Source organism: Periophthalmus magnuspinnatus, chromosome 5 (genome assembly GCF_009829125.3).
Source record: "Periophthalmus magnuspinnatus isolate fPerMag1 chromosome 5, fPerMag1.2.pri, whole genome shotgun sequence".
NCBI classification, from domain to species: domain Eukaryota; kingdom Metazoa; phylum Chordata; class Actinopteri; order Gobiiformes; family Gobiidae; genus Periophthalmus; species Periophthalmus magnuspinnatus.
The window spans coordinates 21,141,803-21,168,190 of NC_047130.1; the positions used below are offsets into that span (position 1 = coordinate 21,141,803).

The 26,388-nt window shown below is 37.5% G+C and overlaps 9 non-coding genes across 9 annotated transcripts; 8 read left to right on the forward strand and 1 right to left on the reverse strand.

The window, feature by feature from the left end:
- Positions 1-9,186: 9,186 nt before the first annotated feature.
- On the reverse strand, positions 9,187-9,259 carry trnaf-gaa (transfer RNA phenylalanine (anticodon GAA)). The gene has a single exon. It is a non-coding gene; the product is annotated as a tRNA-Phe (tRNA).
- Positions 9,260-13,908: 4,649 nt separating this feature from the next.
- On the forward strand, positions 13,909-13,981 carry trnaf-gaa (transfer RNA phenylalanine (anticodon GAA)). The gene has a single exon. It is a non-coding gene; the product is annotated as a tRNA-Phe (tRNA).
- Positions 13,982-15,425: 1,444 nt separating this feature from the next.
- trnaf-gaa (transfer RNA phenylalanine (anticodon GAA)) lies at positions 15,426-15,498 on the forward strand. Its single transcript has one exon. It is a non-coding gene; the product is annotated as a tRNA-Phe (tRNA).
- Positions 15,499-16,958: 1,460 nt separating this feature from the next.
- On the forward strand, positions 16,959-17,031 carry trnaf-gaa (transfer RNA phenylalanine (anticodon GAA)). Its single transcript has one exon. It is a non-coding gene; the product is annotated as a tRNA-Phe (tRNA).
- Positions 17,032-18,487: 1,456 nt separating this feature from the next.
- trnaf-gaa (transfer RNA phenylalanine (anticodon GAA)) lies at positions 18,488-18,560 on the forward strand. The gene has a single exon. It is a non-coding gene; the product is annotated as a tRNA-Phe (tRNA).
- A 1,458-nt stretch (positions 18,561-20,018) lies between these two features.
- Positions 20,019-20,091, forward strand: trnaf-gaa (transfer RNA phenylalanine (anticodon GAA)). The gene has a single exon. It is a non-coding gene; the product is annotated as a tRNA-Phe (tRNA).
- A 1,461-nt stretch (positions 20,092-21,552) lies between these two features.
- On the forward strand, positions 21,553-21,625 carry trnaf-gaa (transfer RNA phenylalanine (anticodon GAA)). The gene has a single exon. It is a non-coding gene; the product is annotated as a tRNA-Phe (tRNA).
- A 1,459-nt stretch (positions 21,626-23,084) lies between these two features.
- On the forward strand, positions 23,085-23,157 carry trnaf-gaa (transfer RNA phenylalanine (anticodon GAA)). Its single transcript has one exon. It is a non-coding gene; the product is annotated as a tRNA-Phe (tRNA).
- A 1,456-nt stretch (positions 23,158-24,613) lies between these two features.
- Positions 24,614-24,686, forward strand: trnaf-gaa (transfer RNA phenylalanine (anticodon GAA)). The gene has a single exon. It is a non-coding gene; the product is annotated as a tRNA-Phe (tRNA).
- Positions 24,687-26,388: the final 1,702 nt, after the last annotated feature.

Sequence of the window (26,388 nt, forward strand, 5' to 3'; positions counted from 1 at the left end):
TTAGAATACTTTTTTGTGAATAATTCTGCTTTGTGGTTTAATTTCAATATTTTCGTTTATCAGCAATATTTACTTGCTATCTATCATACTTTAAAATATGTGGCAGGCCTAGAAACATTTTCTTACAGGTGCAGTACATTGCGCCTTAATCTTAATCCATAAATTATATTGAGTGAGGAGATACAGAGCCGTCTGAGAACCTACAGATTTCAGAGCAACGTAAAAATATATTTAAGCATGTGCTTCTTAAAATATCCCATATTTAGTCGTTCATTGTCATGTTTTATCACAGTTCATTGTTACAACTGAAATGTGTTTATGTAAAATCTTACGTACAAAGACATCACGACTGCCTGATTGGTTAGCACCATAAACTGTATAAGGAAGTGAACTAAGGGAGTGTGACGTCATCCATAGTGTTCAAATGCAGTCAAATGAAGCTCATCGAGGCTAGCGGGTATAGAAGCCAAATTGGAGCAGAGTTCAAGTATCATAGCAACCAAAGAGTCAATCTGGAGCGAAGCTGTTGAAGGTAACGCCACTTCCCGCCCGCACCGCTGGTTTAGCAGAGAGCAGGAGCTTAGCAACACTGTCAGTCAAACCTGTTGTTAGCGCTAGCAGGAGCGACCTTGGTTTGTCTGTTATTAATGTTCATATCTTGAGTTATGGACATAATAGTGAAATAAAAACACCAGGATCATGTAGAGTGTGTTAATACAAACCAAGATACAGACCAAAATGACAAGCTCAACAACAGCAGTTACAGAGAGTGGGGCTACAGTTTTCTAATGTAAAGTGAAATGGAGCCAGAGTCGATGGACCTGGAAGTGGGCCCACGATCACTTCCTATCTGGAACGCAGCAGCTAGCAGGTTAGGTCTGTCCATTTAGAGATACAGTCTAGGTTTAGCACCTCAGTCTCCAAACCAGAAACCACCACCTCACAACAACCAGAAAAGTGCCCTTTCAAAAGTAAAACTATTTTCAATTTAAAAGTGATTCAGCTATTTTGTGTTTCCAGTCCACTCCACAGGGCGCCCTTCAGTCCCTGCTAATGCACGAACAAACTGATAAACTGACTTGTGATCGCTGCAAAAGTAAACTATACACACTTCAGTCTCCTCTCATGCCAGCACTCTTTTAACAGGCTATAAATACACTTTCTTGGAAGGAAACGAAGTAAAAGTAATAAAGTACTGACCTTAAGTACAATTTTTAGGTATGTGTTCTTTACTTAACTCCATTTTACAGTGGGTACTTTTTACTTTTACTTCACTATATTTGACAGCAGGTATCTGTACTTTCTACTCCACTATATTTTGAACATCTGGAAAGTAAAAAGCACTTTTCATATGATTTGAGGGATTATTTTTACCATGTTTGTTGTAACACTTGAACAAATTAACAAGACTTTTACTCTTTACTCTTAAACTACATTTTTAAACAGGCACTAAAATACTTTTACTTATGTAGATTTTTTCATGTGATACTTTTACTTTTACTTGACTAACTTTTTACCTCTGTATCTGTACTTTTACTTAAGTAACATCATTGAGTACTTCATCCACCTCTGCTGGCTGCCCAATGCGACCTCTCCTTATACCCGTATACACTGAGTACTGCAGGTCCTGTGGGGGGTCTTTAGTGCAGAGGTATGTGTCGCACGCTCAGATCTGATTACACACGCCAGACATGGGCAGGACGTTAGACCCGAGGCTGGACACAAGCCGACAAATGTTTTAGCCCCACTGTTATTTTATACAGTAGCTCAGGCTGGATCAGTTCTGCCTAGTTAACATACTGTGCCTGTCTGCGTTCCCTTTTCGGTAATCTATTTGAAATGCTGTTTTTATAATATTGTGCATGTGAGATCACTGGTTATAACTTCTGTCTAATCTTCTTCTAATTGAGTTACATTGACTCCTGGTACTAAACCCATTTCCGAGACGCAGTAGGGTTTAGGCAGAGTGAGCGGGGTTTCCAGTAGCGAAAGTACAGCGTGCCCTATCCTTTGCGGTAATCTATTTTGAAATGTGGTGATACTGTATATGTGAGATTATTGGATTTAACTTATGTATCTTCCAATAGAGTACATACACTTCTGCTACTAAACCCATATCTAAGTTTCAGAATAGATGCAGTAAGGTTAGAAAGAGTAAATAGGCTTCCACTGGCAAACAAATACAGTTTAAATGGGCGCAGTACAAAGTGTTCCCAAAACAAATTCATAGGTTTCAGTTTCATGTTTACGGGCGCCATTTTGAGTACTTTTAATTCAAAACATAGACTAGTTACTGTAGTTTTTGTAAGTCGGTATATCAATAACGCATTGTTGTGCTTTTCAAAATATGGAGCAAAACATTTAACATTCAAACTTTATTTTTTTTCGATTTTGTGCCAAGGTCTGGATGAATATAGTGTCAGGAAGGGCATCTGGTTTAAAGTGTAATCCCACTACTGTCTATAGTCAAGATGACCCAGTAGAAAACTAAAATTACTGTTAAAAAAAAAGTGTTATTGTTAATATTTGCCATCAGATAATGTATGTGTTTGTTCAAAAGTGAGTAAAGGGATTTCACCGCGTTTCACACGTCTGACAGCTGAAACCACACTTTTGTACATAATTATTGCTGAAACTTTAGCGCTAAACGTTTGGAGATTATGTAGGATTAACGGGTCCCTTCTTTACGACCAGTGAGACATATTTGAGCTGCAAAACTGTCAACATGTTTGCTCAAGTTGAAGTAGCAGCACAATTACACCACTGCATTAATAGTGTAAAAATGATTCGTCAAATACTTTGTGATCCGTGTGATGGGATGTTGAAACATACATACCTGCAGAAACGGGCTGAAACCATGAAGCTTGAGTGTGGGCTGCTCCTGTTGGCTGCTGGTCCATGCAGGTTGTCGACACAGACTTACTGCTGGAGAATTGTCTTTGGCTCAGACTAGAAAGGAAAAACGTGTTTTATTTGGCAACACATTCACTTTGATTTGCATGTTGTTCTGGTAAATACTGACACAACGCAGTACATGCCTCTGTGTTTTTTTGTATTTGAACTGAAAGCAATAACATGTCCATGGTGAAAACAGGAGGAAATTGCAGGACAAAGGTTAAACAGTGCATCTTTAACTTTATAAATTTCAATACTACTGCTACTGCTACTACTGCTAATACTACTACTGCTACTACTACTGCTACTACTGCTATTGCTACTACTGCTACTGCTACTACTACTACTACTGCTGCTACTACTGCTACTACTACTGCTACTGCTACTACTACTGCTACTGCTACTACTGCTACTGCTACTACTACTGGTACTGCTACTACTGCTACTACTGCTACTGCTACTACTACTACTACTGCTACTACTGCTACTACTGCTACTGCTACTACTACTGCTACTACTACTGCTACTGCTACTGCTACTGCTACTACTGCTACTACTGCTACTGCTTACTACTACTGCTACTACTACTGCTACTGCTACTACTACTGCTACTGCTACTACTGCTACTACTACTACTATTGCTACTACTGCTACTGCTATTGCTACTACTGCTACTGCTACTGCTACTGCTGCTACTGCTACTGCTACTACTGCTACTGCTACTGCTACTACTACTGCAACTGCTACTGCTACTACTGCTACTGCTACTGCTACTACTACTACTGCTGCTACTACTACTACTACTACTGCTACTGCTACTACTGCTACTACTACTACTGCTACTGCTATTGCTACTACTGCTACTACTACTACTGCTACTGCTATTGCTACTGCTACTGCTACTACTACTACTGCTACTACTACTGCTACTGCTATTGCTACTGCTATTACTACTACTACTACTGCTACTGCTACTACTGCTACTACTACTACCGCTACTGCTATTGCTACTGCTACTACTACTACTGCTACTGCTACTACTGCTACTGCTACTACTACTACTGCTGCTGCTACTACTGCTACTACTGCTACTGCTACTACTGCTACTGGTGCAGTGCTAAGAGGAAACTGTGGTGGAAGTTTGAATAAATACAGGAAACAGGCCCAGTGTCTGCTCAGAGAAACAGAGACTTGTGTTAAAGAGCTGATATGAGCTTAAACATAAGATCCTGCCGCACTGAACTGAAACAATATCATTACTTATGACATCACAAGGTGGAACAGAGCATTTTGAAGTTTGGAGATGTAGACAGACTCATATTAAAGAGTTACTCAAACATGTGTGAATGAAACAAAACACAACTCTAGGTCTGTTTTTGAGGAGGTAACAACATTATAACATGGATTAAAACTCAATTTAGTCATGAAATAATCATATTTGGACTGTTAGCTAAATATCTGTATTAGAAAAAACTCTTGTGATAATGGGCTGGCTTCAAAATGAATAGTCTTGATGGGCAAAGCATTGTTTTGGAAATGGATAAATTTGTGAAACTGAAAATACTTAATAAAATAATAAATGTACATACTGGTATTGGTTCTTGCTGTCATGTGAGCCCATGGTCATTAAGATGTTTAGTGATTTACAATATCTGATCTATTTTTATTTCTGTTTTTGTATTTCAATTAGGCCTGGCACAGTAAGTCCGCCTGGAGTAACCGCCTCCTGCTAAACCAGTGGTGCGGACGTCAAATGCTTTTGCCTTCAACAGCCTCTTTCCTGATTGGCTCTTTGGTTGCTATGATACTCACTGTCAGAATTCCAAATATGGAACTCGACTCCAAATTCGCTGCTATACCTGCTAGCCTCGATGAGCTTCATTTGACAAACTGAATGCAAATGAAGTCACATAGTCCACTATCATCGTTCAATATATCAAAGATGGGACAATATATTTTGGGGCTCAGTATTTATCTTGAGTACTTTTTCTTTGCAAAAGTGTGGAGATTTGGGGGATTTTTTATGTAATGTGATAAGATTTGAGCTGTGGATGTGTGAATAAGCCCCTTTTATGGCTAATTATTGGTACATTCTGGTGTTTATTTGTTGCAGCTCATGTCTTTTACTGAAACAATCTATTTAGAAACAGTTCACTGGGATTATCTTGCATTAATTACATCTTAATCAGTGGCATAATGTAGTTTCAATATTATCATTTATCGCGATATTTCTCTGTAGCTTCAAGATGTGTTATCGTGGATTTCAACTATTATGGAACAATGTATTCTTGATTTTATTTCTTCTTAATGAGGGTGTGGTGTAAACATGCCATATCTGTACCCTATATGTTAAAGTGCAGGGTCCTTTGGTAATGCTGAGTGTTCACTTTGAATTATGTAAACGATTCCTACCCAAACCAAACTACGGTAAATGACTCAAATCTGCTGACAGCACAAACCCAGGCATTAAGTGAGTCAAACTGGATTTGTTCAAACGATGAATCATCAACTCGTAAAACCTTTGTGAAGGCTTTATATTGGTCGTGAACGCTGCCAAGGTCCTCTGTGAGTCTGCAATGAGCCGCTCAGAGCCAGAAGGAGTTTCACCAAAAGATAGACTCAATTTCGACAGCAATACAAGACCCAGAACGTGTATTTTTAAGGTTTAAATATGCACCGTTCCAAGTCTGCTGGAGATTTAAAAGCGATATACTTTAAGGCAAACACGCTAAAAAGTCCAAATATCAGCCCCATATATTGGCCAAGCGATATATCAGACTATCTCTAGAAAAAAGTCAAAACACTGTACACGTGCGTGAACTTGAAGCCACATTTTTGGAGTTGACAGTGACTTTAGGGTGATTAGAGCAGAACTGGGGAATCCCTTATTTAAGAGTGAGCCGTGTTTGAATTGCAAAATCATAAACGTGTCTCAAATTGAAATCTGATGACTGTTTCAGAATATTTAAAGATGCATTATGTAACTTTTCTGGTAGAAGGTCTGCTGCCTCTTTTTCTCCATGGAGATGTTAATGTGCTTGTCTGGGATGTTCTTCAAGTACGGCAGTTAACGTTTCTATGTATTTACACATTTACACATTTAATTGCTCTAAAGTACCTCTCAGTGCGATTGCCTGACCACAGATCTGACTTATAATGTGGCCCTCTGGTGTCACCTGGATGTCTCCATAGAGAAAGCAACGTTTAAAGCCATACTGTGGAAGAATTCAAGCAAATCAATAGAATTCCCATGGAGAAAAGCAGCAATTGTTGGCCAGTGATGGAAGAAGTATAAAGTACAAATAACAAAAGAAATACTCAACAAATACTCAAGTAAAAGTATCACATGAAAAAAGTAAGAGTATTAAAGTACTTATTTAAAAATATACATAAAAAGCAAAAAGTAAAAGAAATTTTGATGATTTTTGAAGCAACTTTGATAAAGATTTGTGCTGAATTTTGACCAACATAAACAATTGTATTCATTTTTTCCCCCTAGCTGTTTTTATTTGTATTTTGTTTTGTTTTTTTGGTCCAACTATGAACGTGTTAAAAAATAAACCATCAGCCTTTTCAGCTGGTCTCAAACAATAATAAAAAACACTTTTACTTTTTAGTCCAGTTCAAAAATATGATGAAGTAGAAAGTATAGATACCTGCTCTCAAATGTAGCAAAGCAAAAGTAAAAAAGTATCCACTAAAATACACATACAGTATTTTACTACTTTTACTTTGTCACCTTCCACCACTGCTGTTGGCGTACCCTCCATCAGAAAGGCCACATATTGTATAGTGCACCTTTAACTATATATTAAAGAAGTCATATTTACAGCTCCCATATTATGAAAATGAAAGTTCAAAGCTTTAAAGCGTGTTTTATTTATTTATATATATGTTTAAGTAATCCTCAATATTTAATCTGTCTCCCCGCTGAGACCTGGAGGTCATCCAGGGGTAAATCCACAAAGCTCCTCTGTGTTTTCAAAAGTCCCCTCCCTGTGTGTGCAGCTAACTAACACAGACAGATTAAAACAGATTAAAACACTTCAGGACGCCAGCAGTGTTGTGTTTTTTTAAAGAAGGCACTTAAAGCTCCATTGTGACACTTTTCATGTATCGCCTATTTGTCTCCATGGGAATGTTATTGGTTGGCCTGGAATGTTTCGCAGTATGGCATAAACTTCTATCTCTTCCTCCAAAAAAAAAACAAACCCTAAAAAACAGGCAGGTGATTTACTAGGCTGATTTACAGGTTAGATCTATGGAGAGGCGAGCCCATAAACTGTCAGACTTTATATTTTTAAAGGTATTTTTAGTCACAAAATGCATGTAATCCAATAAATCCAAGCTAGATAGGTTTAACGCAACACTGAAACAATTACATCTCCATGGAGACAAGCAGGTGGCATGATTCCCCACCAGAAAAAGTTACATAGTGCACTTTTAAAGACTAAATATATTTTTCATTCATATGCATGCATGAAGACTAAGGTGGTTCAGTTTAGAATTTCAAATAATGCATTATGTGATTATGTGAAAGATTTTGAGTAATTCCACACCTGTTTGGACACGTCGTCTGAGTCATGTGAGAAGGCTGCTCCTGTTTTTACTTTCCAAGGATGAGGCTAAAAAAACATGGATGAGAATTTACTCACACAGTTAAGTTTGTCACATTTGTTACTATATCAACTTCTCGTTCAATGTTTGAGAGATTTGAGCTGCCGCGGTTTGAGCAAAATATACAAACCAACTATACCAAAGAGATTCATGTAGATAGTGATTTTTAACAATACTTTATATTAAGATGAGTTTAAATTATTTTATATTGTTGCTTTTTTTGACATGGCACCTCAATCTACCCATAAAATACATTAAATTATTCATAAGTTAAAGGTGCACTGCCCATCTTTTCTGGTGGAGGGTCCGCTACCTACTTCTCCATGGAGATATTATTGCGTTGTTTGGAATATTCCATGGTATGACATTAACATATCCATCTAGCATTTATAGGTTTACGCAGAAGCTTTCTAAAAAAACTGCCGCACAAGCAGCCAAAACAATAAATACATCAGATATCGTGTTCAGAGTTCAGCAGGTTCAGCCTCGCTCCCTCAGGCAAATAGAGTAAAAATAAAGTTAAGAGTAGTTCTCACACGCTAGCAATTTACCAGTTTGAAATCAATTCTGAATAAGGCAGACACTTGAAATATACAACATTTGATCAAAGTTGATTTTTTTTTTTTTTTGGCTATTTCTTGTTAAAACAGCCTACTTTGACATGTCCTGGTTGATCTTTAAATGGCATATTTTAGGCATGTTTGACAAGTAGCAAATTTAGTCAATTATAAACGACTTTGCCCTGACCCGATCCCTTTCAATTATATGTAGCATTAAGCTCTTATTTTACAACGTTTAGGTTGTTTTCAGCCAGGCTACAAATGTGAACAAACATTGCCCCCTGGTGGGACATTAACACACCAAATTCTCTATATTCTGTTCAAAAAAGTCATTGGAAGCTTGTAGTTTACTCTTGTATTGTAATTTTTCCAAAAGCCAAATGTACTTTACTCCTATTAAAATATAATCTAAAAAAATCCACTATACACTGCATAACTGTCATGGCTAATATCTGTAGAAAAAAGAAAAAAAAAAAAGAAAAAGACTTTTTGCCAATTTTTCAAAATGTTGGTTTGGTTTGGTTTTATTTATTATTTTGTATTATTTATTTGTTTATTTACCGGTATGTATCTATTTTTTTATTTTTTTATTTTATTTATTTGTACTCGCACAAGGATATTAATATTGTGGCACCAGTTGTATTATTTTATACCATTAAATTTGCTGTGAGAATCTTTAGAAGATATAGGCCTATATTGGTAAAAATAAATAAATTAACCATTATGCTACATTTGAGCAGTTTGGTTGTTTTCAATATTTTAATTTTGTGTCCCAATGTAGGCCGTCTTATGACAAAAATATATAGACACAGAAATTGGTGGTTTGCAGATTATAGAATGTGATAATGCCATTCCCCCAGTTTTTCCTATTGATTACACTGTACTATTTATTTGCCATGAAATATCCAAATGTTAAACGTGATCATTTCTAACAGTGACTAGAGCCATGAACTCTCTATATGCAAACAAAATACAGTATTAGAACAACATTAATTTTAGCTGCTCCTATGTGTATTAAATATTATTTGACTATAGAATGTTGTAATGTCATGTGAAACCCTGCAAAAAGCAACTGTTTTTTAGAAATACACAGAAAAAAAGCATTGCACCTCGCTGCCGAAACCCGGGATCGAACCAGGGACCTTTAGATCTTCAGTCTAACGCTCTCCCAACTGAGCTATTTCGGCGCGGATGAACACCATAGTTTCTTGACATTTTTTAAATGTTGGTTTTACCGTAAAAAACACAGGACGGTTAAGTATTTATCATTGTTTATACTCATAATTAAGACTGTTACTTAAATAAACCATATGTATCCGTTTGTAACACAGAACTTTTAAAAATTACATATACGTACACACATATCCCTCCGCCTGTTAGGATATATAAACGAGAGAGCTTTCGGAAATAACTCAATTTGAAAGCATTAAAGTGCGTTATTGTAGAGTTAGCTTGCATTAATATGTACGTGTATTAAGTTTTTGAAATGACATTCGTAGTTTTCTTACCTTCTCAGGCCAAAAACATGACGATGGACCTTCGTTTTGGTAGACACGTTTTTTAACCAGGATTTTAACGAAGCGTACACAAGATGGCGGCATTGTTTACAAAAAAGGCTGCAGTAGGCCACATAAAGTGTAAGGTACACATTTTATAAAATTTAAATATTTTCAGTTTGTAAAATTCAGATTTTCTGGTGTCAAAGGTGCACTACTAACTTTTATTAGTGATGTGACGCTCGTGAACTCTTTTGAACCGGATCTCAGTTTAGAAAAGAGCCCAATCTTTTTATTTATAATTTTTATACATTTTACACGAGTGAGAGCTTTGTGCAAAACATATTTGACATCATATTAACAGTTATGTTTTAATAATATTATTGTAGTGAAGTGTTTTATTAAGATTATGCATAATCCCAAAGATCAACACTCTCACTCTCAGTTTGAATCATTTTTAAACAAATCTGAACCTTGGTCATTTCTTTCTGTGATTAGCTTGTAGCTCTCACATTGGCTTCTGTCATGTAAAAAAATATAAAATCTTTGACATGAACTGATCTAAAAGAATCAGATCCCATGAATCCCATTTTAAGCATTTTTTTTTTTTTTTTTAATCTCTTAAAAACATGCCTTTTTACTCCAAGCAGGGTTGCATCTTCCTGGATTACATGTTCAGTGTCATACTGTGGAACATTCTAGACAAGGCAATAACATCTCCATGGGTAAAAGTGGAAAGGTTACATAGTGCACCTTTAATGCTTGACCATTTTTCCCAAACTCAAGTAAAAAGTTAGCAAATGTCTATAATGATTTGGACAGAGAAGAATTGACTCCAACTTCTAAACCCCAAAACTTCTAAACTAAGAATCCAGTATTTAAAGATGTTTATCATTGAGACAAGAAGCCAGTGGACCAAATAATCCAGCAGCAGGACTATTTTATTTCTATCAATCATTTGAATTGGACAAAAGCCCAGACATTAGAGGTAATTAAATGCTTTGTCATAAATCACTATTGTTTTTAAAGATTGCCTCTGGCTGCAGGAGGGGGGATGGCCTACAGCACCATTTGTGGTGCCTTTTGTCTTATTTTTAATCCATCTTTTATGGAGAGACACATCATTTTAAAATGGTACTATGCAACTTTTCTAGTGGAGGGTTTGCTACCTCCTTGTCTCCATGGAGATGTTATTTCTCTGCCTGGCTTGTTCCACCATATTGTAATAAACGTATCTCTCTCCATGGAGACACAGGTCAGATCTGTGGAGAGGCGAGTCCACTAACCAAGTGTAGTATATCTATGATGTACCTCCCACCAAAAAAGTTACATAGTTCACCTTTAATGCCTGTGTGTGGAACATTCTAGGCAATGAAATGACATCTCTATGCAGACAAGCCAATGGTTAACCAGAAAAGTTACATAGCAACATAGTAACCTTTGCAATCTCTCTCCATTTTATCTTTAATACCAATTTTTTTAAATCCATATCTTAAGCATATTCGGACAGCGTTATTGCACTGTTATTTTTTTTTAGTTTTGTTGTTTCCAAACATAAATAAATAATGAAAAGTGATGGAAAGAGCCTGCATTTGAACTTAACACTAAGAATCTTGTAATAAAATCTATAAGCAATTTGCTACTTGTGCAATGTTAATGCTGCCACTAATGTCTTTCTAGGGGTGTTACATAGGTCCAAAACAGTTTGTTCTATTGCTTAAAGCGAAATGACTGGAAATGATTGGAAAAATTATACACCTTTTTTTTTCCTGACAAGCATTAGATTTGCCATTTATGCCTTAATTGTAGGATTTAGTTTCAATTTCATATTGTTTATTGTTTGCAGAGAAAATCATATTACTTGAATAATTGTCACATTGTGATTCCAACTGATTGTGATAATTCCATGCAGCCATATTGGTACTATTGTAATGCAATTGTGATGTTATGTAAGTGGTGCTTTTTCACACAAGTCTTCATCAAAATTATGCCTCGCTCTCTCGCTCTCAATCTCTCTCTCCCTCTTTCTCTCTCTGTCTCTCTCTTCCTCTCTCTCTCCTTCACTTTCTCTCCTCCCCCCCTCTCTCTCACTCTTTCTCTCTCTCTTTCTCTCTCTTTATCTCTGTCTCTCTCCCTCTCTGATGTTCCCTCAAGGTGACTTTGCTTCCTCCGTAGACTCAGACACTACAGCTGTTGGCTCTTTGTTCTGGGGAGGCCTGACTGCGCGGACGAGAAGAGCAGACTGCCAGAGAATGAGAGAAGAAAGAGGGAAGGAAGGAAGGAAAGAAAGAGAGGACGAATTGGTAAAGCGGAGGAGGTGGGGGTTGAGGATGACAAAACAGCATGCAAGAAACCAAAGTGATTGTTCATAAGACAAAACAGGAAGTTCAGAATGTGCCCGTATCAAACTTCAATCTTCTACGGAAATCAAGGCGTTGTCCTTAACAAGAACAGGAGGAAAACTAGAGACATTTCTACTGCTTAAATGGTTATCTAAATTACAAATAACAGTATTGACTTGCACTTAGTGAGAAAGACTCTGATCGTAGAGCTCAGTTAAAAGTACTCAAAATATACAGTATATATTTAGTGGGCTCCATAACAAGTATAAATATCATAAATGACCCTGCTCAGGTGTTGGGATGGCTAGCCCTGCCACAATAACAAAATCTGAAGTTTGATATATTGCTGAAGTCAATATTGATGATAGACGATAATATTGACAGCAGTTGATGCCATAAAAACTCAAGAGCAGATTTAAAACACAAAGACAATTTTAAAACTACGATATTGTTAAAAATTATTTATGAGCTGCAATAAATAAACAGCAAAATGAAACACTGTAGTACTTCAGTTTACATCTGTAATGAGTCATAGAAGTTATTAATTCAACCGTTTATGCCTTGAAACTTAGAAAAAGCAAAAGGTCCCAGGTTCGATCCCGGGTTTCGGCAGCAAGGTCCAATGTTTGTAAGCAATTTCCCTGTGGCCATATGTCTGAACAAACCCTCAGTTGTCCATGGTAAAAGCCAAAAAAAAAATCTGTCAAATCATCTCCGTCTCAAAGCCTAAAACGACTCCATAACAGAATAAATAAACACTGTCGAGAGAGCTCCTCGGGACTCCAGTCTGCTGTTTATCTCCATCTCAAAGCCACTAACCACTCCTTTGAAGACAGTGAGGTACAGCTCTTAGCTAAAGAAAAGAAATGGTTTGAGATGGGCGTTAAAGAAGCAATTTTTGTTAGAAAAGACAATCCTTAGTTGAACAGGAATCGGGGGCTTGGACATAATTTCACCCTCATCTCTAACTCCACGTTGAGACCCAAAGCAAACAAATGAAACAAAGAGAACAATAGATGTAGTCAGGATGCTAATAGGTGTGGAAGCACCCATTAAAAGTTGAATGAATATGTTAAGTACAACTCAGGCACAGTGCACACTTATTGTTGTTCAGCAGACCTAGCCTACATACAGAAACTGTAAACAATAGGTGTTTTGAGCTTCAGTGTAGTTAGCTCCTCCCTCCACATAGATATAAGGCAGTGTCCACCAGCAATCTGACCAAAACTGGATGGGAAGCAAAATGTCTTCACTTCTACAACTTTTTGTCCAGTTGACAGATTTTACTTTTGGCTTTTACCATGGAACAGACCTGGACGACTGAGGGATTACACAGACATTTGGCCACAGGGAAATTGCTTAAAGCCATTGCACCTGGCTGCCGAAACCCGGGGTCGAACCAAGGGCCTTTAGATCTTCAGTCCATAAATCTCACAGATAAATAGCGCTAATAGAAAAAATAATGATTGATGTGTCAATAGGATAATACAAAGATAAATAATGAATTCATTTTTTTTATATATATATATATAAGTGAATGATAGGAAAAAATTTGAACTTCACTCATTTTTTTCCTCTTTTATCAAAATTCTTTCTTAATTTTTGATTTTTTTTTTCATTTTTATTACTTACCTGCCGATAATGTTGAATCCAATTTATGCCAAAATAACCCAAGACTAAATTCAAACCACAAAAACTGCTCTAAATTTGCAATATTGTTAAAAAAATCATGAGCTGCAATAAAGAAACAGCAGAATAAAACTGTAGTACTCAGTTTGCCTCTGTCATGATTCATAGAAATTATTAATTCAACCTTTTACAGCTTAAATTTGATCATATATAAAAAAAACAACCCAAAATTCCCAGTAGTGCAAAGAAAATGCACACCCGATAAACGGTTGCCCCCCCAAAAATATGGTTCTACCTTTCAGATTTTGAACTATAAATCGATATAGTCATTATGGTGACAGGTTGGGGGATGGTGAACTCAGCAACGGAGCCAAAATAGCTCAGTTGGGAGAGCGTTAGACTGAAGATCTAAAGGTCCCTGATTCGATCCCGGGTTTCGGCAGCAAGGTGCAATGCTTTTAAACAATTTCCCTGTGGCCATATGTCTTTGCAGTCCCTCAGTTGTCCAGGTCTGATCCATGGTAAAAGCCAAAAGTAAAATCTGTCCACTGGATAAAAAAGTTGTAGGAGTGAAGACGTTTCGCTTCTCATCCAAGCCGCTTCATCACTTAAGTTGGACTGGAGAAACTAAAACGACTCCGTAACAGAATAAATCAACACCGTCGAGAGAGCTCCTCGGGACTCCAGTCTGCTGTTCATCTCCATCTCAAAGCCACTAACCACTCCTTTGAAGACAGTGAGGTACAGCTCTTAGCTAAAGAAAAGAAATGGTTTGAGATGGGCGTTAAAGAAGCAATTTTTGTTAGAAAAGACAATCCTTAGTTGAATAGGAATCAGGGGCTTGGACATAATTTCACCCTCATCTCTAACTCCACCTTGAGAAAAAAGCAAAGAGAACAATAGACGTAGTCACGATGCTAATAGGTGTGGAAGCACCCATTAAGAGTTGAATGAATATGTTAAGTACAACTCAGGCACAGTGCACACTTATTGTTGTTCAGCAGACCTAGCCTACATACAGAAACTGTAAACAATAGGTGTTTTGAGCTTCAGTGTAGTTAGCTCCTCCCTCCACATAGATATAAGGCAGTGTCCACCAGCAATCTGACCAAAACTGGATGGGAAGCAAAATGTCTTCACTTCTACAACTTTTTGTCCAGTTGACAGATTTTACTTTTGGCTTTTACCATGGAACAGACGTGGACGACTGAGGGATTACACAGACATTTGGCCACAGGGAAATAGCTTAAAGCCATTGCGCCTGGCTGCCGAAACCCGGGGTCGAACCAAGGGCCTTTAGATCTTCAGTCCATAAATCTCACAGATAAATAGCGCTAATAGAAAAAATAATGATTGATGTGTCAATAGGCCAATACAAAGATAAATAATTAATTCATTTTTTTTAAAATATATAAGTGAATGAAAGGAAAAAATTTGAACTTCACTCATATTTTTCTTCTTTTGTCAAAATTCTTTCTTAATTTTTGATTTATTTTTTTTTCATTTTTATTACTTACCTGCCGATAATGTTCAATCCAATTTATGCCAAAATAACCCAAGACTAAATTCAAACCACAATTACTGCTCTAAATTTGCAATATTGTTAAAAAAAATCATGAGCTGCAATAAAGAAACAGCAGAATAAAACTGTAGTACTCAGTTTGCCTCTGTCATGATTAATAGAAGTTATTAATTCAACCTTTTACAGCTTAAATTTGATCATATATAAAAAAAAAACAACCCAAAATTCCCAGTAGTGCAAAGAAAATGCACACCCGATAAACGGTTGCCCCCCAAAAAATATGGTTCTACCTTTCAGATTTTGAACGATAAATCGATATAGTCATTATGGTGACAGGTTGGGGGATGGTGAGCTCAGCAACTGAGCCGAAATAGCTCAGTTGGGAGAGCGTTAGACTGAAGATCTGAAGGTCCCTGGTTCAATCCCGGGTTTCGGCAGCAAGGTGCAATGCTTTTAAACAATTTCCCTGTGGCCATATGTCTGTGCAGTCCCTCAGTTGTCCAGGTCTGATCCATGGTAAAAGCCAAAAGTAAAATCTGTCCACTGGATAAAAAAGTTGTAGGAGTGAAGACGTTTCGCTTCTCATCCAAGCCGCTTTATCAGTTCAGTTGGACTGGAGAAACTAAAACGACTCCGTAACAGAATAAATCAACACCGTCGAAAGAGCTCCTCGGGACTCCAGTCTGCTGTTTATCTCCATCTCAAAGCCACTAACCACTCCTTTGAAGACAGTGAGGTACAGCTCTTAGCTAAAGAAAAGAAATGGTTTGAGATGGGCCTTAAAGAAGCAATTTTTGTTAGAAAAGACAATCCTTCCTTGAACAGGAATCGGGGGCTTGGACATAATTTCACCCTGATCTCTAACTCCATGTTGAGACCCAAAGCAAACAAAGGAAACAAAGAGAACAATAGATGTAGTCAGGATGCTAATAGGTGTGGAAGCACCCATTAAAAGTTGAATGAATATGTTAAGCACAACTCAGGCACAGTGCACACTTATTGTTGTTCAGCAGACCTAGCCTACATACAGAAACTGTAAACAATAGGTGTTTTGAGCTTCAGTGTAGTTAGCTCCTCCCTCCACATAGATATAAGGCAGTGTCCACCAGCAATCTGACCAAAACTGGATGGGAAGCAAAATGTCTTCACTTCTACAACTTTTTGTCCAGTTGACAGATTTTACTTTTGGCTTTTACCATGGAACAGACGTGGACGACTGAGGGATTACACAGACATTTGGCCACAGGGAAATTGCTTAAAGCCATTGCACCTGGCTGCCGAAACCCGGGGTCGAACCAAGGGCCTTTAGATCTTCAGTCCATAAATCTCACAGATAAATAGCGCTAATAGAAAAAATAATGATTGATGTGTCAATAGGCCAATACAAAGATAAATAATTAATTCATTTTTTTTAAATATATAAGTGAATGAAAGGAAAAAATTTGAACTTCACTCATATTTTTCTTCTTTTGTCAAAATTCTTTCTTAATTTTTGATTTATTTTTTTTTCATTTTTATTACTTACCTGCCGATAATGTTGAATCCAATTTATGCCAAAATAACCCAAGACTAAATTCAAACCACAATTACTGCTCTAAATTTGCAATATTGTTAAAAAAATCATGAGCTGCAATAAAGAAACAGCAGAATAAAAATGTAGTACTCAGTTTGCCTCTGTCATGATTCATAGAAGTTATTAATTCAACCTTTTACAGCTTAAATTTGATCATATATAAAAAAAAAAAAAAAAAAACAAAATTCCCAGTAGTGCAAAGAAAATGCACACCCGCTAAACGGTTGTCCCCCAAAAAATATGGTTCTACCATTCAGATTTTGAACGATAAATCGATATAGTCATTATGGTGACAGGTTGGGGGATGGTGAACTCAGCAACTGAGCCGAAATAGCTCAGTTGGGAGAGCGTTAGACTGAAGATTTAAAGGTCCCTGGTTCGATCCCGGGTTTCGGCAGCAAGGTGCAATGCTTTTAAACAATTTCCCTGTGGCCATATATCTGTGCAGTCCCTCAGTTGTCCAGGTCTGATCCATGGTAAAAGCCAAAAGTAAAATCTGTCCACTGAATAAAAAAGTTGTAGGAGTGAAGACGTTTCGCTTCTCATCCAAGCCGCTTTATCAGTTCAGTTGGACTGGAGAAACTAAAACGACTCCGTAACAGAATAAATCAACACCGTCGAAAGAGCTCCTCGGGACTCCAGTCTGCTGTTTATCTCCATCTCAAAGCCACTAACCACTCCTTTGAAGACAGTGAGGTACAGCTCTTAGCTAAAGAAAAGAAATGGTTTGAGATGGGCGTTAAAGAAGCAATTTTTGTTAGAAAAGACAATCCTTCCTTGAACAGGAATCGGGGGTTTGGACATAATTTCACCCTCATCTCTAACTCCACATTGAGACCCAAAGCAAACAAAGGAAACAAAGAGAACAATAGATGTAGTCAGGATGCTAATAGGTGTGGAAGCACCCATTAAAAGTTGAATGAATATGTTAAGTACAACTCAGGCACAGTGCACACTTATTGTTGTTCAGCAGACCTAGCCTACATACAGAAACTGTAAACAATAGGTGTTTTGAGCTTCAGTGTAGTTAGCTCCTCCCTCCACATAGATATAAGGCAGTGTCCACCAGCAATCTGACCAAAACTGGATGGGAAGCAAAATGTCTTCACTTCTACAACTTTTTGTCCAGTTGACAGATTTTACTTTTGGCTTTTACCATGGAACAGACGTGGACGACTGAGGGATTACACAGACATTTGGCCACAGGGAAATTGCTTAAAGCCATTGCACCTGGCTGCCGAAACCCGGGGTCGAACCAAGGGCCTTTAGATCTTCAGTCCATAAATCTCACAGATAAATAGCGCTAATAGAAAAAATAATGATTGATGTGTCAATAGTACAATACAAAGATAAATAATTAATTCATTTTTTTTTAAATATATAAGTGAATGAAAGGAAAAAATTTGAACTTCACTCATATTTTTCTTCTTTTGTCAAAATTCTTTCTTAATTTTTGATTATTTTTTTTTTCATTTTTATTACTTACCTGCCGATAATGTTGAATCCAATTTATGCCAAAATAACCCAAGACTAAATTCAAACCACAATTACTGCTCTAAATTTGCAATATTGTTAAAAAAAATCATGAGCTGCAATAAAGAAACAGCAGAATAAAACTGTAGTACTCAGTTTGCCTCTGTCATGATTCATAGAAGTTATTAATTCAACCTTTTACAGCTTAAATTTGATCATATATAAAAAAAACAACCCAAAATTCCCAGTAGTGCAAAGAAAATGCACACCCGATAAACGGTTGCCCCTCAAAAAATATGGTTCTACCTTTCAGATTTTGAACGATAAATCGATATAGTCATTATGGTGACAGGTTGGGGGATGGTGAATTCAGCAACTGAGCCGAAATAGCTCAGTTGGGAGAGCGTTAGACTGAAGATCTAAAGGTCCCTGGTTCGATCCCGGGTTTCGGCAGCAAGGTGCAATGCTTTTAAACAATTTCCCTGTGGCCATATGTCTGTGCAGTCCCTCAGTTGTCCAGGTCTGATCCATGGTAAAAGCCAAAAGTAAAATCTGTCCACTGGATAAAAAAGTTGTAGGAGTGAAGACGTTTCGCTTCTCATCCAAGCCGCTTTATCAGTTCAGTTGGACTGGAGAAACTAAAACGACTCTGTAACAGAATAAATCAACACCGTCGAGAGAGCTCCTCGGGACTCCAGTCTGCTGTTTATCTCCATCTCAAAGCCACTAACCACTCCTTTGAAGACAGTGAGGTACAGCTCTTAGCTAAAGAAAAGAAATGGTTTGAGATGGGCCTTAAAGAAGCAATTTTTGTTAGAAAAGACAATCCTTCCTTGAACAGGAATCGGGGGCTTGGACATAATTTCACCCTGATCTCTAACTCCACGTTGAGACCCAAAGCAAACAAAGGAAACAAAGAGAACAATAGATGCAGTCAGGATGCTAATAGGTGTGGAAGCATCCATTAAGAGTTGAATGAATATGTTAAGTACAACTCAGGCACAGTGCACACTTATTGTTGTTCAGCAGACCTAGCCTACATACAGAAACTGTAAACAATAGGTGTTTTGAGCTTCAGTGTAGTTAGCTCCTCCCTCCACATAGATATAAGGCAGTGTCCACCAGCAATCTGACCAAAACTGGATGGGAAGCAAAATGTCTTCACTTCTACAACTTTTTGTCCAGTTGACAGATTTTACTTTTGGCTTTTACCATGGAACAGACGTGGACGACTGAGGGATTACACAGACATTTGGCCACAGGGAAATTGCTTAAAGCCATTGCACCTGGCTGCCGAAACCCGGGGTCGAACCAAGGGCCTTTAGATCTTCAGTCCATAAATCTCACAGATAAATAGCGCTAATAGAAAAAATAATGATTGATGTGTCAATAGGCCAATACAAAGATAAATAATTAATTCTTTTTTTTTTAAAAATATATAAGTGAATGAAAGGAAAAAATTTGAACTTCACTCATATTTTTCTTCTTTTGTCAAAATTCTTTCTTAATTTTTGATTTTTTTTTTTTCATTTTTATTACTTACCTGCCGATAATGTTGAATCCAATTTATGCCAAAATAACCCAAGACTAAATTCAAACCACAATTACTGCTCTAAATTTGCAATATTGTTAAAAAAAATCATGAGCTGCAATAAAGAAACAGCAGAATAAAACTGTAGTACTCAGTTTGCCTCTGTCATGATTCATAGAAATTATTAATTCAACCTTTTACAGCTTAAATTTGATCATATATAAAAAAAAACAACCCAAAATTCCCAGTAGTGCAAAGAAAATGCACACCCGATAAACGGTTGCCCCCCCAAAAATATGGTTCTACCTTTCAGATTTTGAACTATAAATCGATATAGTCATTATGGTGACAGGTTGGGGGATGGTGAACTCAGCAACGGAGCCAAAATAGCTCAGTTGGGAGAGCGTTAGACTGAAGATCTAAAGGTCCCTGATTCGATCCCGGGTTTCGGCAGCAAGGTGCAATGCTTTTAAACAATTTCCCTGTGGCCATATGTCTTTGCAGTCCCTCAGTTGTCCAGGTCTGATCCATGGTAAAAGCCAAAAGTAAAATCTGTCCACTGGATAAAAAAGTTGTAGGAGTGAAGACGTTTCGCTTCTCATCCAAGCCGCTTCATCACTTAAGTTGGACTGGAGAAACTAAAACGACTCCGTAACAGAATAAATCAACACCGTCGAGAGAGCTCCTCGGGACTCCAGTCTGCTGTTCATCTCCATCTCAAAGCCACTAACCACTCCTTTGAAGACAGTGAGGTACAGCTCTTAGCTAAAGAAAAGAAATGGTTTGAGATGGGCGTTAAAGAAGCAATTTTTGTTAGAAAAGACAATCCTTCCTTGAACAGGAATCGGGGGTTTGGACATAATTTCACCCTCATCTCTAACTCCACGTTGAGACCCAAAGCAAACAAAGGAAACAAAGAGAACAATAGATGTAGTCAGGATGCTAATAGGTGTGGAAGCACCCATTAAAAGTTGAATGAATATGTTAAGTACAACTCAGGCACAGTGCACACTTATTGTTGTTCAGCAGACCTAGCCTACATACAGAAACTGTAAACAATAGGTGTTTTGAGCTTCAGTGTAGTTAGCTCCTCCCTCCACATAGATATAAGGCAGTGTCCACCAGCAATCTGACCAAAACTGGATGGGAAGCAAAATGTCTTCACTTCTACAACTTTTTGTCCAGTTGACAGATTTTACTTTTGGCTTTTACCATGGAACAGACGTGGACGACTGAGGGATTACACAGACATTTGGCCACAGGGAAATTGCTTAAAGCCATTGCACCTGGCTGCCGAAACCCGGGGTCGAACCAAGGGCCTTTAGATCTTCAGTCCATAAATCTCACAGATAAATAGCGCTAATAGAAAAAATAATGATTGATGTGTCAATAGTACAATACAAAGATAAATAATTAATTCATTTTTTTAAAAATATATAAGTGAATGAAAGGAAAAAATTTGAACTTCACTCATATTTTTCTTCTTTTGTCAAAATTCTTTCTTAATTTTTGATTTATTTATTTTTTCATTTTTATTACTTACCTGCTGATAATGTTCAATCCAATTTATGCCAAAATAACCCAAGACTAAATTCAAACCACAATTACTGCTCTAAATTTGCAATATTGTTAAAAAAATCATGAGCTGCAATAAAGAAACAGCAGAATAAAAATGTAGTACTCAGTTTGCCTCTGTCATGATTCATAGAAGTTATTAATTCAACCTTTTACAGCTTAAATTTGATCATATATAAAAAAAAAAAAAAAACCCAAAATTCCCAGTAGTGCAAAGAAAATGCACACCCGCTAAACGGTTGTCCCCCAAAAAATATGGTTCTACCATTCAGATTTTGAACGATAAATCGATATAGTCATTATGGTGACAGGTTGGGGGATGGTGAACTCAGCAACTGAGCCGAAATAGCTCAGTTGGGAGAGCGTTAGACTGAAGATCTAAAGGTCCCTGGTTCGATCCCGGGTTTCGGCAGCAAGGTGCAATGCTTTTAAACAATTTCCCTGTGGCCATATATCTGTGCAGTCCCTCAGTTGTCCAGGTCTGATCCATGGTAAAAGCCAAAAGTAAAATCTGTCCACTGGATAAAAAAGTTGTAGGAGTGAAGACGTTTCGCTTCTCATCCAAGCCGCTTTATCAGTTCAGTTGGACTGGAGAAACTAAAACGACTCTGTAACAGAATAAATCAACACCGTCGAGAGAGCTCCTCGGGACTCCAGTCTGCTGTTTATCTCCATCTCAAAGCCACTAACCACTCCTTTGAAGACAGTGAGGTACAGCTCTTAGCTAAAGAAAAGAAATGGTTTGAGATGGGCGTTAAAGAAGCAATTTTTGTTAGAAAAGACAATCCTTCCTTGAACAGGAATCGGGGGTTTGGACATAATTTCACCCTCATCTCTAACTCCACGTTGAGACCCAAAGGAAACAAAGGAAACAAAGAGAACAATAGATGTAGTCAGGATGCTAATAGGTGTGGAAGCACCCATTAAAAGTTGAATGAATATGTTAAGTACAACTCAGGCACAGTGCACACTTATTGTTGTTCAGCAGACCTAGCCTACATACAGAAACTGTAAACAATAGGTGTTTTGAGCTTCAGTGTAGTTAGCTCCTCCCTCCACATAGATATAAGGCAGTGTCCACCAGCAATCTGACCAAAACTGGATGGGAAGCAAAATGTCTTCACTTCTACAACTTTTTGTCCAGTTGACAGATTTTACTTTTGGCTTTTACCATGGAACAGACGTGGACGACTGAGGGATTACACAGACATTTGGCCACAGGGAAATTGCTTAAAGCCATTGCACCTGGCTGCCGAAACCCGGGGTCGAACCAAGGGCCTTTAGATCTTCAGTCCATAAATCTCACAGATAAATAGCGCTAATAGAAAAAATAATGATTGATGTGTCAATAGGCCAATACAAAGATAAATAATTAATTCATTTTTTTTTTAAATATATAAGTGAATGAAAGGAAAAAATTTGAACTTCACTCATATTTTTCTTCTTTTGTCAAAATTCTTTCTTAATTTTTGATTTATTTTTTTTTCATTTTTATTACTTACCTGCCGATAATGTTGAATCCAATTTATGCCAAAATAACCCAAGACTAAATTCAAACCACAATTACTGCTCTAAATTTGCAATATTGTTAAAAAAAATCATGAGCTGCAATAAAGAAACAGCAGAATAAAACTGTAGTACTCAGTTTGCCTCTGTCATGATTAATAGAATTTATTAATTCAACCTTTTACAGCTTAAATTTGATCATATATAAAAAAAAAACAACCCAAAATTCCCAGTAGTGCAAAGAAAATGCACACCCGATAAACGGTTGCCCCCCAAAAAATATGGTTCTACCTTTCAGATTTTGAACGATAAATCGATATAGTCATTATGGTGACAGGTTGGGGGATGGTGAGCTCAGCAACTGAGCCGAAATAGCTCAGTTGGGAGAGCGTTAGACTGAAGATCTAAAGGTCCCTGGTTCGATCCCGGGTTTCGGCAGCAAGGTGCAATGCTTTTAAACAATTTCCCTGTGGCCATATGTCTGTGCAGTCCCTCAGTTGTCCAGGTCTGATCCATGGTAAAAGCCAAAAGTAAAATCTGTCCACTGGATAAAAAAGTTGTAGGAGTGAAGACGTTTCGCTTCTCATCCAAGCCGCTTATCAGTTCAGTTGGACTGGAGAAACTAAAACGACTCTGTAACAGAATAAATCAACACCGTCGAGAGAGCTCCTCGGGACTCCAGTCTGCTGTTATCTCCATCTCAAAGCCACTAACCACTCCTTTGAAGACAGTGAGGTACAGCTCTTAGCTAAAGAAAAGAAATGGTTTGAGATGGGCGTTTAAAGAAGCAATTTTTGTTAGAAAAGACAATCCTTTCCTTGAACAGGAATCGGGGTTTGGACATAATTTCACCCTCATCTCTAACTCCACGTTGAGACCCAAAGCAAACAAAGGAACAAAGAGAACAATAGATGTAGTCACGATGCTAATAGGTGTGGAAGCACCCATTAAAAGTTGAATGAATATGTTAAGTACAACTCAGGCACAGTGCACACTATTGTTGTTCAGCAGACCTAGCCTACATACAGAAACTGTAAACAATAGGTGTTTTGAGCTTCAGTGTAGTTAGCTCCTCCCTCCACATAGATATAAGGCAGTGTCCACCAGCAATCTGACCAAAACTGGATGGGAAGCAAAATGTCTTCACTTCTACAACTTTTTGTCCAGTTGACAGATTTTACTTTTGGCTTTTACCATGGAACAGACGTGGACGACCTGAGGGATTACACAGACATTTGGCCACAGGGAAAATTGCTTAAAGCCATTGCACCTGGCTGCCGAAACCCGGGGTCGAACCAAGGGCCTTTAGATCTTCAGTCCATAAATCTCACAGATAAATAGCGCTAATAGAAAAAATAATGATTGATGTGTCAATAGTACAATACAAAGATAAATAATTAATTCATTTTTTTTTAAATATATATAAGTGAATGAAAGGAAAAAATTTGAACTTCACTCATATTTTTTCTCTTTTGTCAAATTCTTTTTTAATTTTTGATTTTTTTTTTTTCATTTTTATTTACTTACCTGCCGATAATGTTCAATCCAATTTATGCCAAAATAACCCAAGACTAAATTCAAACCACAAATTACTGCTCTAAATTTGCAATATTGTTAAAAAAATCATGAGCTGCAATAAAGAAACAGCAGAATAAAACTGTAGTACTCAGTTTGCCTCTGTCATGATTCATAGAAGTTATTAATTCAACCTTTTACAGCTTAAATTTGATCATATATAAAAAAAAACCAACCAAAATTCCCAGTAGTGCAAAGAAATGCACACCCGATAAACGGTTGCCCCCCCAAAAATATGGTTCTACCTTTCAGATTTTGAACGATAAATCGATATAGTCATTATGGTGACAGGTTGGGGGATGGTGAACTCAGCAACTGAGCCGAAATAGCTCAGTTGGGAGAGTGTTAGACTGAAGATCTAAAGGTCCCTGGTTCGATCCTGGGTTTTGGCAGCAAGGTGCAATGCTTTTAAACAATTTCCCTGTGGCCATATGTCTGTGCAGTCCCTCAGTTGTCCAGGTCTGATCCATGGTAAAAGCCAAAAGTAAAATCTGTCCACTGGATAAAAAAGTTGTAGGAGTGAAGACGTTTCGCTTCTCATCCAAGCCGCTTTATCAGTTCAGTTGGACTGGAGAAACTAAAACGACTCCGTAACAGAATAAATCAACACCGTCGAAAGAGCTCCTCGGGACTCCAGTCTTCTGTTTATCTCCATCTCAAAGCCACTAACCACTCCTTTGAAGACAGTGAGGTACAGCTCTTAGCTAAAGAAAAGAAATGGTTTGAGATGGGCGTTAAAGAAGCAATTTTTGTTAGAAAAGACAATCCTTCCTTGAACAGGAATCGGGGGTTTGGACATAATTTCACCCTCATCTCTAACTCCACTTGAGACCCAAAGCAAACAAAGGAAACAAAGAGAACAATAGATGTAGTCAGGATGCTAATAGGTGTGGAAGCACCCATTAAAAGTTGAATGAATATGTTAAGTACAACTCAGGCACAGTGCACACTTATTGTTGTTCAGCAGACCTAGCCTACATACAGAACTGTAAACAATAGGTGTTTTGAGCTTCAGTGTAGTTAGCTTCCTCCCTCCACATAGATATAAGGCAGTGTCCACCAGCAATCTGACCAAAAATGGATGGGAAGCAAATGTCTTCACTTCTACAACTTTTGGTCCAGTTGACAGATTTACTTTTGGCTTTTACCATGGAACAGACGTGGACGACTGAGGGATTTACACAGACATTTGGCCACAGGGAAAATTGCTTAAAGCATTGCCACCTGGCTGCCGAAACCCGGGGGTCGAACCAAGGGCCTTTAGATCTTCAGTCCATAAATCTCACAGATAAATAGCGCTAATAGAAAAATAATGATTGATGTGTCAATAGTACAATACAAAGATAAATAATTAATTCATTTTTTTTAAATATATAAGTGAATGAAAGGAAAAAATTTGAACTTCACTCATATTTTTCTTCTTTTGTCAAAATTCTTTTTTAAATTTGATTTTTTTTTTTTCATTTTTATTACTTACCTGCCGATAATGTTCAATCCAATTTATGCCAAAATAACCCAAGACTAAATTCAAACCACAATTACTGCTCTAAATTTGCAATATTGTTAAAAAATCATGAGTGCAATAAAGAAACAGCAGAATAAAGTAGTACTCAGTTTGCCTCTGTCATGATTCATAGAAGTTATTAATTCAACCTTTTACAGCTTAAATTTGATCATATATAAAAAAAAAAAAAAAAATTCCCAGTAGTGCAAAGAAAATGCACACCCGCTAACGGTTGTCCCCCAAAAAATATGGTTCTACCATTCAGATTTTGAACGATAAATCGATATAGTCATTATGGTGACAGGTTGGGGGATGGTGAACTCAGCAACTGAGCCGAAATAGCTCAGTTGGGAGAGCGTTAGACTGAAGATTAAGGTCCTGGTTCGCTCCGGGTTTCGGCAGCAAGGTGCAATGCTTTTAAACAATTTCCCTGTGGCCATATATCTGTGCAGTCCCTCAGTTGTCCAGGTCTGATCCATGGTAAAAGCCAAAAGTAAAATCTGTCCACTGGATAAAAAAGTTGTAGGAGTGAAGACGTTTCGCTTCTCATCCAAGCCGCTTATCAGTTCAGTTGGACTGGAGAAACTAAA